The sequence below is a fragment of the Bubalus kerabau genome, chromosome 3 (assembly GCF_029407905.1).
Source record: "Bubalus kerabau isolate K-KA32 ecotype Philippines breed swamp buffalo chromosome 3, PCC_UOA_SB_1v2, whole genome shotgun sequence".
NCBI lineage: Eukaryota > Metazoa > Chordata > Mammalia > Artiodactyla > Bovidae > Bubalus > Bubalus kerabau.
In genome coordinates this window covers 172058359-172073661 of record NC_073626.1, presented here as the reverse complement: position 1 = coordinate 172073661, position 15303 = coordinate 172058359, and the positions used below count along the sequence as shown (strand labels likewise).

The 15303-nt window shown below is 44.2% G+C and overlaps 1 protein-coding gene across 2 annotated transcripts in view; it reads right to left on the bottom strand.

Annotated features, from left to right (window-relative positions):
* FBXO36 (F-box protein 36) overlaps window positions 1-15303 on the bottom strand; it is a 101869-nt gene that overhangs the window by 76662 nt on the left and 9904 nt on the right. The window lies entirely within an intron of this gene.

Below are 15303 nucleotides of genomic sequence, written 5' to 3'. Positions count from 1 at the left end.
TTGGTGTGGCATACAAGGGCTCTGAGATAGTGACCTTCAGCATCATTTCATGCTAAACCCCTAACTACACTTCACATTTCAACACATCACTTGCAGTTTCAAACTGTAGTATCACAATTCGGTGACTTTGCTAAAATGTAATCCTCCTGCCTAGAATTCTTTCCCTCGAAAAGATCTGTTCCCCTTTTTAAAAATCCAAATCCCAGAGTCACATCTTGAAGAAACCCTTCCTACGATGTGACTTCCTACCATAAGGGCCAATTCCTTCCTTTGTGTCATTTATGTGTTCTGTGCTTGTTCCTAAAATATTCTAGCAAATAGGATTAATATCTCTTAATCCAATAAATATTTACTGAATCCCCACCATGTACTCAGCATTGTGCTAAGAGCTAGATTCATGGCCATGTGTGAGCTGAATGTAGACTTAGGTTCTCACAGCCTAGAATCAATACAGCTTACGTTCATAAAGGCTAATTCTTGCTGTCTCTTGTTTGTTAGAAATTTTCTTTTCACCATCAATCTCAATGAGATGCTAAGGAACGGATGTTGCCTTTTTGGTGACCAGGTCAAGAGATAGTTTCTTCAGTGTTTTATTGCTTATGCAAATGTTTATTTTTGCTTTGATGACTCCATGCTGCTCACTGCCACTATCCAGGGTCACATGGATGTTTAAAATGGAAAACTTGGGGGTAACCTATATTTGATCCATTATTTCTCAAGCTCTGTCCTCAAACTTACCACCTGAAAAAGGCCAGGTTAAGGGGATTCTGGGCAGAGATGAAGGTAGATCTGAGAACAGGATGGTTAACTAAGCAAACGTGGGGGAAAGGGTGTTCCAGGTGGAGGCATATTGTAAGCAAAGACCGAAAGACAGAGGTGACACTGGGTGAGTTAAAGAGATGTTTACCTGAGGATTTGCTGTTGCTGTTGTTCAGTTGCTAAGTCGTGTCTGATTCTTTGTGACCACATGGACTGTAGCATGCCAGGCTCCTTCTATCTATGGGATTTCCCAGGCAAGTATACTGGATTGGGGTGCCATTTCCAAATCCAGGCGATCTTCCCAACCCAGGCTTCAAACCCATGTCTCCTGTTTTAGCAGGCAGAATTTTTTTTTTTTTTTTTTTTAAGCCACTGAGCCACCAGGGAAGCCCTTACCTGAGGATCAGTTCAGTTCAGTTGCTCAGTCAGGTCCGACTCTTTGCGACCCCATGGACTGCAGCATGCCAGGCTTCCCTGTCCATCACCAACTCCCAGAGCTTGCTCAAACTCATGGCCATCGAGTTCGTGATGCCATCCAACCATCTCATCCTCTGTCATCCACTTCTCCTCCTGCCTTCCATCTTTCCCAGCATCTGGGTCTTTTCCAATGAGTCAGTTCTTCGCATCAGGTGGCCAAAGTATTGGAGTTTCAGCCTCAGCATCAATCCCTTACAATGAATATTCAGGACTGATTTCCTTTAGAATTTACTGGTTGGATCTCCTTGCAGTCCAGGGGCCTCTCAAGAGTCTTCTCCAACACCACAGTTCAAAAGCATTGATTCTTCGGCATTCAGCTTTCCTTACAGTTCAACTCTCACATCCATACATGACTACTGGAAAAACCATAGCTTTGACTAGATGGACCTAGGACCCCCATAAAGGTTGCAGGGGCTTAGCTCACAGACACCTTAGACACAACAGAACGCTGACACATGACTGCACCCACCTGGCTCAGTGAAGTTCTAAGGTCCTGGTTACCTGCCTCTGCTTCTCTACTTTCCCTTAGGGGTGCGCTGCAAAATTTCTATTCCTGTTTTATTTCCTTTTCATCTTCTCAATTCTCAGTTTTCTCTTTTACTGTCTATCCCAAACAACAAAAGCCTTAAAAAAATATTTTTATAATTTTAAAAATTTATCTTATATTGGAGTATAGGTGATTAACAGTGTTATGATAGCTTCAGGTAAACAGCAAAGGGACTCAGCCATACATATACATGTATCCATTCTTCCTCAAACACCCCTCCCTTCCAGGCTGCCACATAGCATTGAATAGAGTTCCCTGTGCTATACAGTAGGTCCTTCCAGACAACAACAGTCTCGAGAAGATACACAGAAGGAAATCCAGGTATACTAACTTTTGCAAATAAATAAATCCAAGTTAGGGAGAACTAAATCCAAGTTAGACAGAAATGTGTAGCTTTGAGCAATGCGATTCCAGGTAGATCAGAAAGGTCTGGGTGTATTATTCATGACTGCTGGTTTTAAGAGACAGAAATTCAATCCTGAATAGTTTAAGTAAGAAGGCAATTGCACTGGCTTGTGTAACCTGGGAAGACAGTGGTGTGGCTGGCCTGAGGAGGACACAGTCCAGGGGTCCAAAATGACAGCATCAGATCAGTGGCTCGCTCTCTCCTGTTTTCTGCTCCTCTCTGCTGTTGGCCTCGTGAGTTTCCACCACAGGTGCATGTCCCTCATGCAGAGGGGAGCCTGGCAGCTAGGAAGTCCAAGCCTATGTCACCCAGTTTGAGGATTCCCAAAGCTTCCCTTGTAGCTCAGTTGGTAAAGAATCTGCCTGCCCTGCAGGAGACCCAGGTTCAATTCCTGGGTCAGGAAGATCCCCTGGAGAAGGAAATGGCAACCCACTCTAGTATTCTTGCTTGGAGAATTCCATGGATGGAAAGACCAGCAGGCTATAGTCCACGGAGTCACAAAAGTTGGACACGACTTAGTGACTAAACCACCAAAGCAAAATAACTCTGATGATGAAAAATCCCAGGGGATGATTGTATTTGTCTGGTTGGTGTCACTCCCCACACTCATCCTGGAGGCATGTGGGTTAATGGTTGGCCTGGGCTAGGTCATGTGCCTGTCCTTGTGACTGAACCCCAGTAGATCCCCTCAAAGGAGACGAAGTAGAAAGAGTGGGGAGGGGCAGTGGCTGAAATGAATTTGGAGCAGGAAAAAATCTGCCAATTTTGTTGGAACAGAGACCTTGTGGCAAAGAGTATTAGGAGCCAAATTAAGAGATGGGGCCAGGGACTCCCCTGGTAGTCCAGTGGCTAAGACTCCATGGTCCCAAAGCAGGGGGCCCAGGTTCGATCCCTGGTCAGGGAACTAGATCCCACATGCCACAACTAAAAAAAGAAAGAAAAAGAAATGGGGCCAGATTGTGTAGATCAATATCTTGTAGGTGAAATGTAGGGACCACATATTCTGAAAAGCTCAGGTGTGTGTGTGTACGTGTATGCTCAGCTGGTTCTTGTCGCTCAGTTATTTAGGTTCCATCAGTTCAGTTCAGTCACTCAGTCGTGTCCGACTCTTTGTGACCCCATGAACCGCAGCACATCAGGCCTTCCTGTCCATCACCAACTCCCAGAGTTTACCCAAACTCATGTCCATTGAGTCGGTGATGCCATCCAGCCATCTCATCCTCTGTCATCCCCTTCTCGTCCTGCCCTCAATCTTTCCCAACATCAGGGTCTTTTCAAATGAGTCAGCTCTTCGCATCAGGTGGCCAAAGTATTGGAGTTTCAGCTTCAGCATCAGTCCTTCCAATGAACACCATCAAGTCACCTGCAACTCTGAGTGAGGGGATCCCGAATCTCTGTCCTAGAGGAATCACACAGGTGGGCACTTAGAGCCTCTGGTCCCCTTTTCCCCTGACCAATACATAACCTTGTTTCGTGTGTGTGTTTGCTTAAAGACACTTTATTTAATATATGGTGTTGATTCATTAACCCTGGCGTTACAGCCAACAGCACTATAACTCAGGCCTGAATGGAGTTTATCTGACTCATATTTTCTCTGTGAGGCATGCCACAGTCTTTTCGTGCTTAGGAAAACCAAACAGTTCTCCAGCACTATATTTGGCCATTTTAAAGAGCAAAATCACCAACAAGAAAAGCACACAAAAGAGGAAAATATGGCACTAAATAGGCTGTGAGAAGGACGCTTGTTGACAGAATGAGCTGAAACAAGGAGGCAGAGCATCACCTTGACTGGTGTCAGCTGGGAACCTGCTGGCGGACTCGATCCAGGTGGACCTCGATATGGATCCTTGCTCTGTGTGAGCCCTGGGGGTGACTGGGAAAGTATCCGGAACATACTGATGGTGTGGGGGGGGCCGGTGGTGGTGATGGTTATTTCCCAAGGGAGCAGACATATCCACAGATGTGGAGTCTGTGAATAATGAGGATCGACAGCCTTTTCCCCTCAATATTTGAAAAATTAAGGGCAAGGTAGTCGCACCATGTGGAGGGTCTGAAAGAGCGATGGCGGGGGTGGAGAGGGAGACAAGGATGAACACCAGAGTGCAAAGGGAGGAAGGACAGGATTCCACTTCCAACTGTCCAGCTGGACATAAAGGAAGGAAGAGGGTAAATTCAAGGAGGGAGAAGCCAGACTTGAGCCTAGAAAAATGCTAAATCCAGTCTGGAAAGGAACCTGATTTTGAGGCACAAGGTGATGAATTCCAAAAGGAGGCTTTAGCCCTGTCAGATGCCATGTGTTCTTCACTGAGATTTTTTTTTTAGGTATACATTTAACTGACTTAAAAAGTAATGAGTGAAATCATTAAAAAATTGTTTGTACATAGGACTAACCTATGGTTAGTTCTTGTTGATGTATCACAGAAATCAAACCAATATTGTAAAGCAATCATCAGTCAAAAATAAATATTAAAAAAATTGTTTGAAAATATACTTTTTGTTGTAGACCCCCAACTGCACACACAACTCTAAACACAATTTCTGTAAATCCTTTTCTAAAGCTTCTACAGCTACAGATTCTCACTGTGAACCCCCTGCTTGCTTATGCACAGTGCGTGTGCAATACCAAACGCACAGGTTTAGTATTTTTGCCTTGGTTTCACATGTGTAATTTTCTTCTTTAAACATTTATTTATTTGGCTATGTCGGGTCTTCCTTGAGGCACGAGAGATCTTTGTTGCATTGTGCAGGGTCTTTTGTTGAGGTGCACAGATTCTCTATTTGTGGTGCGTGGGCTCAGTAGCTCTGTGGCACATGGGATCTTAGTTCCCTAATCAGGGATTGAACCTGAGTACCCTGCTCAGGTTCAATCCTGAGCAGGGTACTCAGGTGTACCCTGCATTGTAAGGTGGATTCTCAACCACTGGACCTCCAGGGAAGTCCCTGAAAGTGTAACATTTTAGTTGAGATGTTAGATGGGGGATGAGTACTGTGGATATGAATGAGGGAAGTAATTTTAATCATGTGTAATTGGTCACAGAGTCTAAGTTGCAGTAACTATTGTTGTTTTATTTAACAATGCCTCCTTGCTTTGTATGCATTAACGTTTGGGTGTAAAGACTGTGCATCTATCCAACAGGGAATCACAGTATTTAAATTGACCAACCTAAGGTTACAACTACTTTTGAGCCAAATGCAAACGAAAAGCCTTAACTGAAGTGGTGCAGTACTGTATAACTGAGCATCAGTAGCTCAATAAATTTAGAATTCCATGCAAGGCTTGCATTATTTATTTATTTAAAGGAATGAGTACTGTTCTACTACTAAATCTCTCCATTTCCAATCAAAAACCTCATTACTGGGACTTCCCTGGTGGTCCAGGGGTTAAGAGTCCAGACTGCCATGCAGGGGATGCAGGTTCGATCCCTGGTCAGGGAACTAAGATCCCACATGCCAAGGAGCAACTAAGCCCACGAGCCCCAACTACTGAGTCCATGCACAGAACAAAAGATCGCATCTGACACACACAACTAAGACACAACACAGTCAAAAAAATAAATATTAAAAAAAAAACCCAAACTGGTTACTACTACTGCTAAATACAGGCTTCCCAGGTGGTGCTAGTGGTAAAGAATCCACCTGCCAATGCAGGAGACTTGGGTTTGATCCCTGGGTTGGAAAGATCCCTTGAGTAGGAAGTGGCAACCCAGTCCATTATTCTTGCCCAGAGAATCCCCATAGACAGAGGAGCCTGGCAGGTAACAGTCCATGGGGCCTCAAAGAGTCAGACACAACTGAATGATTGAGCACTACTAAATATATAGCACCTTTAAAATGTGCCAGGCCTTGTCCTGGGCTCTTGCAATTGACAAGAGCTTGTTTTCTTGTTTCTTGCAGAGCTTGTTTCTCATAGCCTCTGCGGTATCACTAATAGACCCATTTTTCAGTTGAACACACTGAGGCAAACGGTAGTAACTTGCCTGTAGCCCAATCACTAGAGAATGGTGGAGTTGGCTTACAGAATCCATATGTTTAACGACTACGTCAAACTACTAAAACTGGTTACTATTTACAGACTCTCCTTGACCGCATTGCTGTTTCCTGCCTCCCCTGGGCCCCATCTCAATAATTCCCACCATTCCCCCTCCACTGGATTTATGGCTTTGCCAAAACTGTTTCTAAAAAAAACAATGATCTTTAGCTGTCTAGACCTAGTTCAAACTAGCTCATAAATCCCTAAACCTTCATAAAGTTTCTCTTCTGAATCAGTCTAACTAAGCTCATCATTTTCTAACACTTAGATGAGTTTTGTGAGCTTTCATCAGAAATTAAGTTTTTCTTTTATATTTAAAATGGTAACAAAATCTAGGATTTTTAGGTACTAATAAAAGAATTCTATTTGTTTGCTTTAAGCAAGTCAATCGTGTTTAAAGGAGTGATTTTTCTAGTTTTTCTAGTTGGAATACTATAATAATATTTATAAAACAGCTGGAATGGAACTGTTAAATAAATGCAAGTGTTTTAATGTGAAATGTAAACTTGCCTAGAACATCTACACAAATATCTCCTTTGTTTGCTTGCTTTAATTTCAATTGAACTATGATTTCTCAAACATAGCTGATCTCTAGTGGGGAGTATCTGGGAGAGGTAGTTTTTGAGAGAGAAGGGTGGGAGGAACTTAAGTCAGCAAACACACACTACTCAGCATTGGGCCCCTCTATTCAACCCATAAACTCAGGCAGTTTTTATGACCAGATCTTGGGAGCCGTCCACTAGACAGCTGGTCTAGGTTCACGTACAGAGCCACAGTGTGCCAACTAAGTTACCAATGGACCAGGGCTCCTGAAGGCTTCACATATCTGCTCACCTGCTTTTCACAGCTACTCTTTTTTTTTTTTTTTTAATTTAACTTTTGTCTCACAACAATAGCCACCTGATCTTGCCTTGCAGGCTCTTATTCACACAGGAGATGTTGAACTTCAAAATGCCCATCTCACCCAGCCTCCTGTCTCCGAGGCTGCCTTTCCCCTAGGACACTTTGCTCTACAGGTGACGCCTGGCTGGCCATCCCAGCCACTCCCAACTGGACTGAAGGGGCCATCTGACCTGGACCAGTCAGAACGTTTTCAGTTTGAGGTGATGGAAAGCCCTCTCAAACTGGTTTGAGGGAAAAAGAGAATCTCACTGGCTTATACAGCAATGGGACCAGCAGGCTCCAGAAGCTGCAATGCTAAGTCACTTCAGTCATGTCCGACTCTGTGCGACCCCATAGACGGCAGCCCACCAGGCTCCCCCGTCCCTGGGATTCTCCAGGCAAGAACACTGGAGTGGGTTGCCATTTCCTTCTCCAATGCATGAAAGTGAAAAGAGAAAGTGAAGTCGCTCAGTCGTGTTCGACTCTTAGCGACCCCATGGACCGCAGCCTACCAGGCTCCTCCGTCCATGGGATTTTCCAGGCAAGAGTACTGGAGTGGGGTGCCATTGCCTTTTCCGCCAGAAGCTGCAAACCCTACCACAAATACCTGCTCTGCCTTTTACCTCCTGGCTGCTTCTTCCCCCGTCGCCCTGGCTGACATCATTACAGCTCCCAGCAGAGGTGAAGGGAATGCTCCTTTCTCAACAGTCTAAGCATCTAATTGGCTGGGACTGGGTTCTCCATGTCACCTGGCCATTGACAATGTGGCATCCAGCTATTCAAATCATGTGCCATGAGGGGGAAGGAAGCGTGGTTCGGAGGAAAATCTGGGTACCGTTACTACAAGCAGGAAGACAGATGCTGGTGGCAAAAGGGTCAACTCGACACCTGACCCAAGGATGAGCAATACACAGGATTGTCTGGCCAGTGGGGAGGTCTAATGGAAAAAAGCTCCCCAACAGGGACCAGCGGCTGAAAGAAAACATGAGGTCCTCTCTCTGGAGGAAGTGAACTTGAGGCCCAGCACTGGGCACCTGGCAGGGGCAGCATCAAGCAGGACACGGAGGCCCAGGGACAGGGAGGAAGAAGCAGCAGCCAAGGCCCCGGGGAGAGGAGCAGGGGAGACCAGACCGACTCCTGCTGTGGAGGGAGGCCAGCCTAGAGCTGCACACCCACCCCTCCTGGCCTCTTGTGGGTCCTCAAGACTCTGAAGACTGAACTGCCAAGAAGCCTGTCATTATCTCCAGAGGCTTCCTCATGATGAAGACTGAGGGCCTTTTGTGAGAGGAGGAATCCAAAGGACCTGACTGACACTTGCATGCAGAGAAGAGACACAAGGAGGAAGAGACACAAAGGGACACCATGTGGCGACGGTGGGGTGGCAGAGAGCGCTATTTTCTGTGCTCTGGGAAGCTTGGCTGCTGTGCCAGGTGAGACAGGGGCTGAGCTGACTTCCCTGTCCACCTATCCCTGGCCCCTGGCTTTCATTCTCAGCAGCCATATGGAAAGGCCACGCCCCCTTCCTGCCCCACCCCCAACTCTAAGTTCTGAATACTTCGTTTCAAGGTCATACCTAGACTCTTGAGAGTCCCTTGGACTGCAAGATCAGACCAGTCAATCCTAAAGGAAACCAACCTTGAATATTCATTGGAAGGACTGATGCTGAAGCTGAAGCTCCAATACTTTTGCCACCTGATGTGAAGAGCTGACTCACTGGAAAAGACCCTGATGGTGGGAAAGACTGGGAAGAGAAGGGGGCGACAGAAGACAAGATGGTTGGACGGCATCACCGACTCAATGGACGTGAGTTTGAGCAAGCTCTGGGAGATGGTGAAGGATAGGGAAGCCTGGCCTGCTGCAGTCCGTGGGGTCACAAAGAGTTGGACGTGACTGAGTGACTGAACAACAACAACTCAATTTCCAGGATGGTGTCATGTACTCTATTGGCCGGGCAGCTTTAAGCCCAACTAAAAGTTTTTTTTTTTTTTTTTCCTGGATTGAACCCTGGCTACGGGAGTGAAAGCCTGGAATCCTAACCACTAGGCCATCAGAGAACTCCCAAAGTTGAGCTCTTCATTAAAAGGTGAGGATGAGTGTAGAGAGGCAAGTTGCCAACTCACCAAAGCTGAGCTCCATGCCCCCTACTCTGTGCCACTCCCCCACCCCCACCCCCACCCCGGCATGGTCCTTTCTCTTCTGCTCTGGGTGTCTGTTTTTCTGCTCCTCTCTCGGCCAGTAGCTTACAGTTAAGAGTGGCCTTTTCGAGCTTCTTCTTTACCTTTCTATTTCACTTCCCTGCAGCTAACTGATCATATCCCCTTGAGCCTCTTGGTTCAAATCTTTTCCACACCAGGCCACACACAAGTCACATGGCTGCTGGTTAGCCAAGGGAGCCACGGGCCTAAAGACAGGTTCCACCTTGGTCCAATTAACTGTGAAAAAGGGAGGGATGGGGGACTGCAAGTGGCAGATGGCGACTTAAGATGAGGCATGCAATGACTGACGGATCCATACAACTATATTTTTCCACCGACCTATTTCAGGTGAGTTGAGTAAGTGGCCATGAATATCCTCATATACTATGTTGGTTTCTGAGGACTGCTGTTAACAAATTGCTACAAGCTGGCTGGCTTAAAATAACAGAAATGTATTGTCTCACAGTTCTGGAGGTTAGAAGTCTGAAACCAGAGCGTTGGCAGGGCCACGCTCCCTTATGCAGCCTGTAGAGGAAACCTCTTCCTGGCTTCTGTGCTTTGCTGACAACCTTCGGCATTCCTTGAGGCATGACTCCAGTTCTGCCCTGGTTATGACACTGCCTTCTATCTTTTTATAAAGACAGTGGTCACACTGCTTTGGGGTCTGCCCTATTTAACTAGTAACATCTGCAATCTCTACATAAGGTCACCATTTGAGATAATAGGGTTAAGACCTCAAAGTATCTTTTTTGGGGAAAACATAATTCAATCCATAACCAATAGCTACATGGGCTGTATGGCCAATTTCTCCACAAATCAGACACACACCTAACTATTTTGGGAGAATTATTCTCAAATGCACAATCCTCAGGTGAAAGGCATATGACACTGCAGTGGGTACTATAATGAGGATGTGTTTGCTGTGTCTTTAATAGAGGGAGCTTGGTGTTACTAACCTCCCTCTAAGAAATAACCAACAAAACTAAGTAAACCAGTATTCAAAGGTAATGTTGAGGAGTAATTTATATTTCACTTAAGATCCTTTAGTCACTGCTTAAAGTCTACTCACTGGGAAAAATAAATCTGAAAGAGTAAGCAAAATACTAAAGCACTAAAAATGTACCCAACTGTCTCTTAGGTTCTTCAGAGTGTCTTACTTGGAGCACCAGTCACTGAGGGGCTGGGGGCGGCCGCTGAAACAGAGGGCAATGTGAAAGGGTCTGAATGTGTATACAGTTTTTTACTTTTGAATGCTAATCTCTTCCTTAAAAACAAACAAACAAAAATAAAAAAAGAAAGAAAGAAAGAAACAAACAAACAAACAAAAAACCAAAGAGACAAAATGGTTTTACAGAAGAGAAAAGACTTATCCTGGAACTAAAGGAGCTTACTAGGATAAAGGAAGGGAAGGGAATCATGTCAATCATTTGTATATCTTACTTCACAAAGTCCTATAGATGGTTATAAAAGTTTTATCTCCATTTTTCTTCTTCCCCGACTAGAAAATGGGGGTTTTAAGAGTTAGAGTTTGATCACCCACTTCCCTCCTTTCATTCCCATGAAGTTTCCTCCCTCTCCCTCATGACTTCTTTCTGCTGTAGCCCGAGTTAAGAGTTTTGTCGGCAGTTTTGATAATTCTTCTCTGCAAAAATCCTCAAGGGATCCCTATTACCTAGAACAGTATAGTTACCATAGTTTTCCATAGCAGAACTCCCCTTCCCTGTACTTTATTTTTTGGCTGTGGGGGGCAAGTGGGATCTTAGTTTCCTGACCAGGGATGGAAACCACGCCCTCTGCATTGGAAGTGCAGGGTCTTAACCACTGTACCACCAGGGAAGCCCCCAAAGCCCTTTTATTAAGGGACATTCTGTACAGATTTTTATGTCTGTCAATTTAAATTTATCTACTGAATAAAAGGAGTTTGTTTACTGTAGATCTATGATAATTTCAGATTAATAATGAGAACAAAGAAACTCTTCTGATAAAAGGAGAACTCTGAAATTAGACAGTGAGGTATAGGTGAAAGTGAAATTACCATTACTCAGCAGCAGGAGCAGGTTTCTGCATTTTACTGTAATATAAAGAAAACCCTGATCCATGCAGATAATCTTATCTGTTCTCCACATTACATCCAGGGTAATCTCTTAAAAATGCAAAACCTGATCACCATACTTCATCAACTCTAGTTGTATGTATCATTATTTTATGTCTAGCTCAGAAAGAAAAAACTGCTAATTACACTTTGATTCTGGAGATATGAAGATGCAAAAAAAAAGGTGTGCCCTGCAATCACTAGGATAGGGTATGCCACTTCATCCTCTTCAAAATCAAGGGCTCTGGTTCTCTCCGTATCAGGACAAAGCTGGAAGCTGGCATGGCCCAGCCACCTGCTCCCTGCCCTCCTCTTTCCATTCACCCATCTTCATGACCAAAGCTCAAGCTTTCCTTCCTCCGGAGCACCTCCCATGACCTCCCTGACCAGGCCACATCCTCAGGCACGTGGGTATCTCCCCTTGACAGCACTTACCAGAGCTGACATCTTGTTTGGTTGACATCTTAATTTGGCTTGAAGGTTTATTTGATTAGTATCTAGCTCCATGAGGACCGAGAACATGAACTTTTGCACTCTATTGTATACTTTGTGCTTGGCACAGTGCCCGGTAGCACCTGGTGGACAGGAGGCACTCAAATATTTGTTGAATGAATTGAAATCACATTAAAAAAAATTCACATGGCTGATTTTAGAATAAATGCTCTTCAATTCAAAGGATCCAGGAAATCCAGAAGTGTGGGAATAGTTAAGACTTCTGTTTCAGGGACCTCCCTGGTGGTCCAGTGGTTAAGACTTCCCCTTCCAATGCAGGCGATGTGAGTTTAAGTCCTGCTGGGGGAGCTAAGATCCTACATGCCTCATGGTCAAAACACCAGCACATAAAAAAAACAACAGAAGCAATCGGTAACAAATTCAATGAAGACTTTAAAAATGGTCCACGTCAAAAAATTTTTTAAAAAGACTTCAGTTTCAGAGTTGAATGGGATTAACAACTACCTACTAAATTCTTGCATCATCACAAATGCCAAATTCAGACAAAAAGCACTGAAAACCACTTACTGTGTGTTGAAACTCTACCACAAGTTGGCTCGTGTGGTTTTATGAACTCTCAGTGTTTGACGATTCTGTGCAGAGCTGGTGCTCCTTAGCCTCTCCTGATTTTCAGGCTAACTCTGCTCTGATTATACCTGCTTTGTATGGGCAGGACTCCAGAGACTTGGTCAGAGCTCCATCTTCCCAAACAATGACACATTTGTAAGAGTTTCTACTGTATTTACAGCAGTGACAGATGCTTTCCTCTGTGGTCTGCACCAAAACATGTTCATCTAGCTTTTGGAAGCACAGTTAAGGTGATAAAACTTGGTATACAAAATATTTGAGGGTGTAAGTATTTCTTTGGTTTTACAAGCTTTAAACTAGCAAAACATATTCCTGAAGAGGAGATTGGAATAAAATGCTTGTGGAACCTCCCAAGTGCATTTATTTGCAAAACCAAAAGGTAATGTGAAAACCACTGACTAGCTGAATCAAGTCTTATTTCAAGATTTACCAGGCACTTCCTGATCTGCTCCCTGGCTGCTTCGCGGTGGCCCCAGCCAGCTTTACACGCTACAAGAGGGGACAGGCTCTGTGCTCTTGCATCCTGGGCCCACAGGACTGTCCCCACCTCATCTTGGTCTCAGCTCACATCTGTGCTCAGTCACTCAGTTGTGTTCAACTCTTTGAGGCACATGGACTGTAGCCCGTCAGGCTCCTCTGTCTATGGGATTCTCCAGGCAAGAATACTGGAGTGGGTTGCCATTTCCTACTCCAGGGGATCTTCCCGGGGATCCAAGCCAAGTCTCTTGTATCTCCTGCATCGACAGGCAGATTCTTTACCACTAGTGCCACATGTCTAGTTCTCCTGAAGTCTTCCCTGATCACTGCCAACTACTCGGGATTCCCTGCAAGGCCCTCACTAGAGATCATCTCTGTGCTGTACAGATCACATTCTGTAGTTGGTCTGCCTGTCTCCCTGTAGACGGCAAGATTCTGGGCGGGAAGGTGCTCCATTCTGGTACTGTTGGCCCAGTCCTGGAGCTGATGGCACTCAGTGAAGCCACCTCTCACAGCCTTGACAACCTGATGGTTTGTTTTTGCCAGTGGAAAAATCTGAATCTGGTGGTTTTCAAACTTCCTTGATCACTCTGTAAGGTTACTAGTAAGCATCTTTTCAGATGCTTATTAGTCATGTGGTATTTCTTCAAGTGACTGTCCATAGCCCCCATTTCTCCATAAGGCTGTTTTTCTTATGAATTTGTCAGGTTGAAAATCTCTGGACACAGGGTATATTAACCCTTTGCCTGGTAAATATGTGGCCAGCACTTTCCATAGGCAATTTGAAGTATCATTTCCATAGGCATTAATTTGAAGTATCATTCATGAAGAAAAAATTTTATTTCACACGTACTTGATCTGCCATTCTTTTCCATTATGGCTTTCAGGTTCAGAATGCTGTGTAGACTCTATCTCCAAATGAAAACGCTATCCTGTCTTATTTTTGTATGGAACTTTCATAGTGTATGTTTGTGCGCATAGCACTAAGTTTTAAAATCCATATAAAAATTTTAAATATATAGTGCAGGAGTACAGATTTTTTAATGGGTGATAGGGATTTAGTTAACTGTTTCTATTCTGTGACAAATTTGATAGCCAATTGTCATGATAATTATAGAATGGTTCTCCATTTCCCCACTAATTTGAAATGTCAAGTGGACATTTCAGATGAGACTTAAAGACGAGAATGGGATTTGGATGTGGGGTGACCAACAGAAGTCCTCTGGGTGACTGGGGCCAAGGACACAGCAAAAGACACTTGCTCCTTGGAAGAAAAGATGATAAACCTAGACAGCATATTAAAAAGCAGAGACATCACTTTGCTGACAAAGATCAACAAAGCTATGGCTTTTCCAGTAGTCATGTATGGATGTGAGAACTGGACCATAAGGAAGGGTGAGCCCCGAAGAGTTGATGCTTTTGAACTGTGGTGCCGGAGGACTCTTGAGAGTCCCTTGGACTGCAAGGAGATCAAACCAGTCAATCCAAAAGGATTGAATATTCATTGGAAGGACTATGCTGAAGCTGAAGCACCAATGCTTTGGCCACCTGATGTGAAGAACTGACTCATTGGAAAAGACACTGATGCTAGAAAAGACTGAAGGCAGAAGGAGAAGAGGGCCGCAGAGGATGAGATGGCTGGATAGCATCACTGACCCAAGGGACATTAATTTGTGCAAACTCCTGGAGATAGCAAAGGACAGAGGAGCCTGGCATGCTGCAGTCAATGGGTTTGCAAAGAGTAGGACAGCGCTCAGCTACTGAACAAGAACAATGGGGCAGCAGCATGGGAAAGCAATAGGTGTTACTTAGGAATGTTGAGCACAGGGGCCTGGGCCAGGAAACAAACAACTGATAATGATCTGAAGACAGAAGTGAAGAAAAACAGCAAATTTTAGTTATAAAGCTAAAACATTTTTTAAAAATACAATTCACTATCCATTCAAAACAGAAACTTTTGGCAAACTTGAAATAAAAGGAAACATAGTTTATCTGAGTTTTAAAAAACTTACAGCAAACAACATACTTTATGGTGAAATATTGAAAGTCTTCCTCCAACATCAGAACAAGACCAGAATGCCTGGTATTATTCCTCTTCAGCATTTTAGTGGAAGTCTTAGCCAATGCAATAAGGCAAGGATAAAGAAGACATGACGATCAGAAAGGAAGAAATGCATGTCATTATTCACAGATGACATGAATGTGTCAGAAAGTGGAAAAGAATTATAGATTCTTTCAGGCAGCACATTCTTTGATATGAGTCTTGGTAATTATTTTTTGGAGCTATCTTCTCAGGCAAGGGAAACAAAACCAAAAATAAACATATAGGACTATGTCAAACAAACATTTGCATAGGAA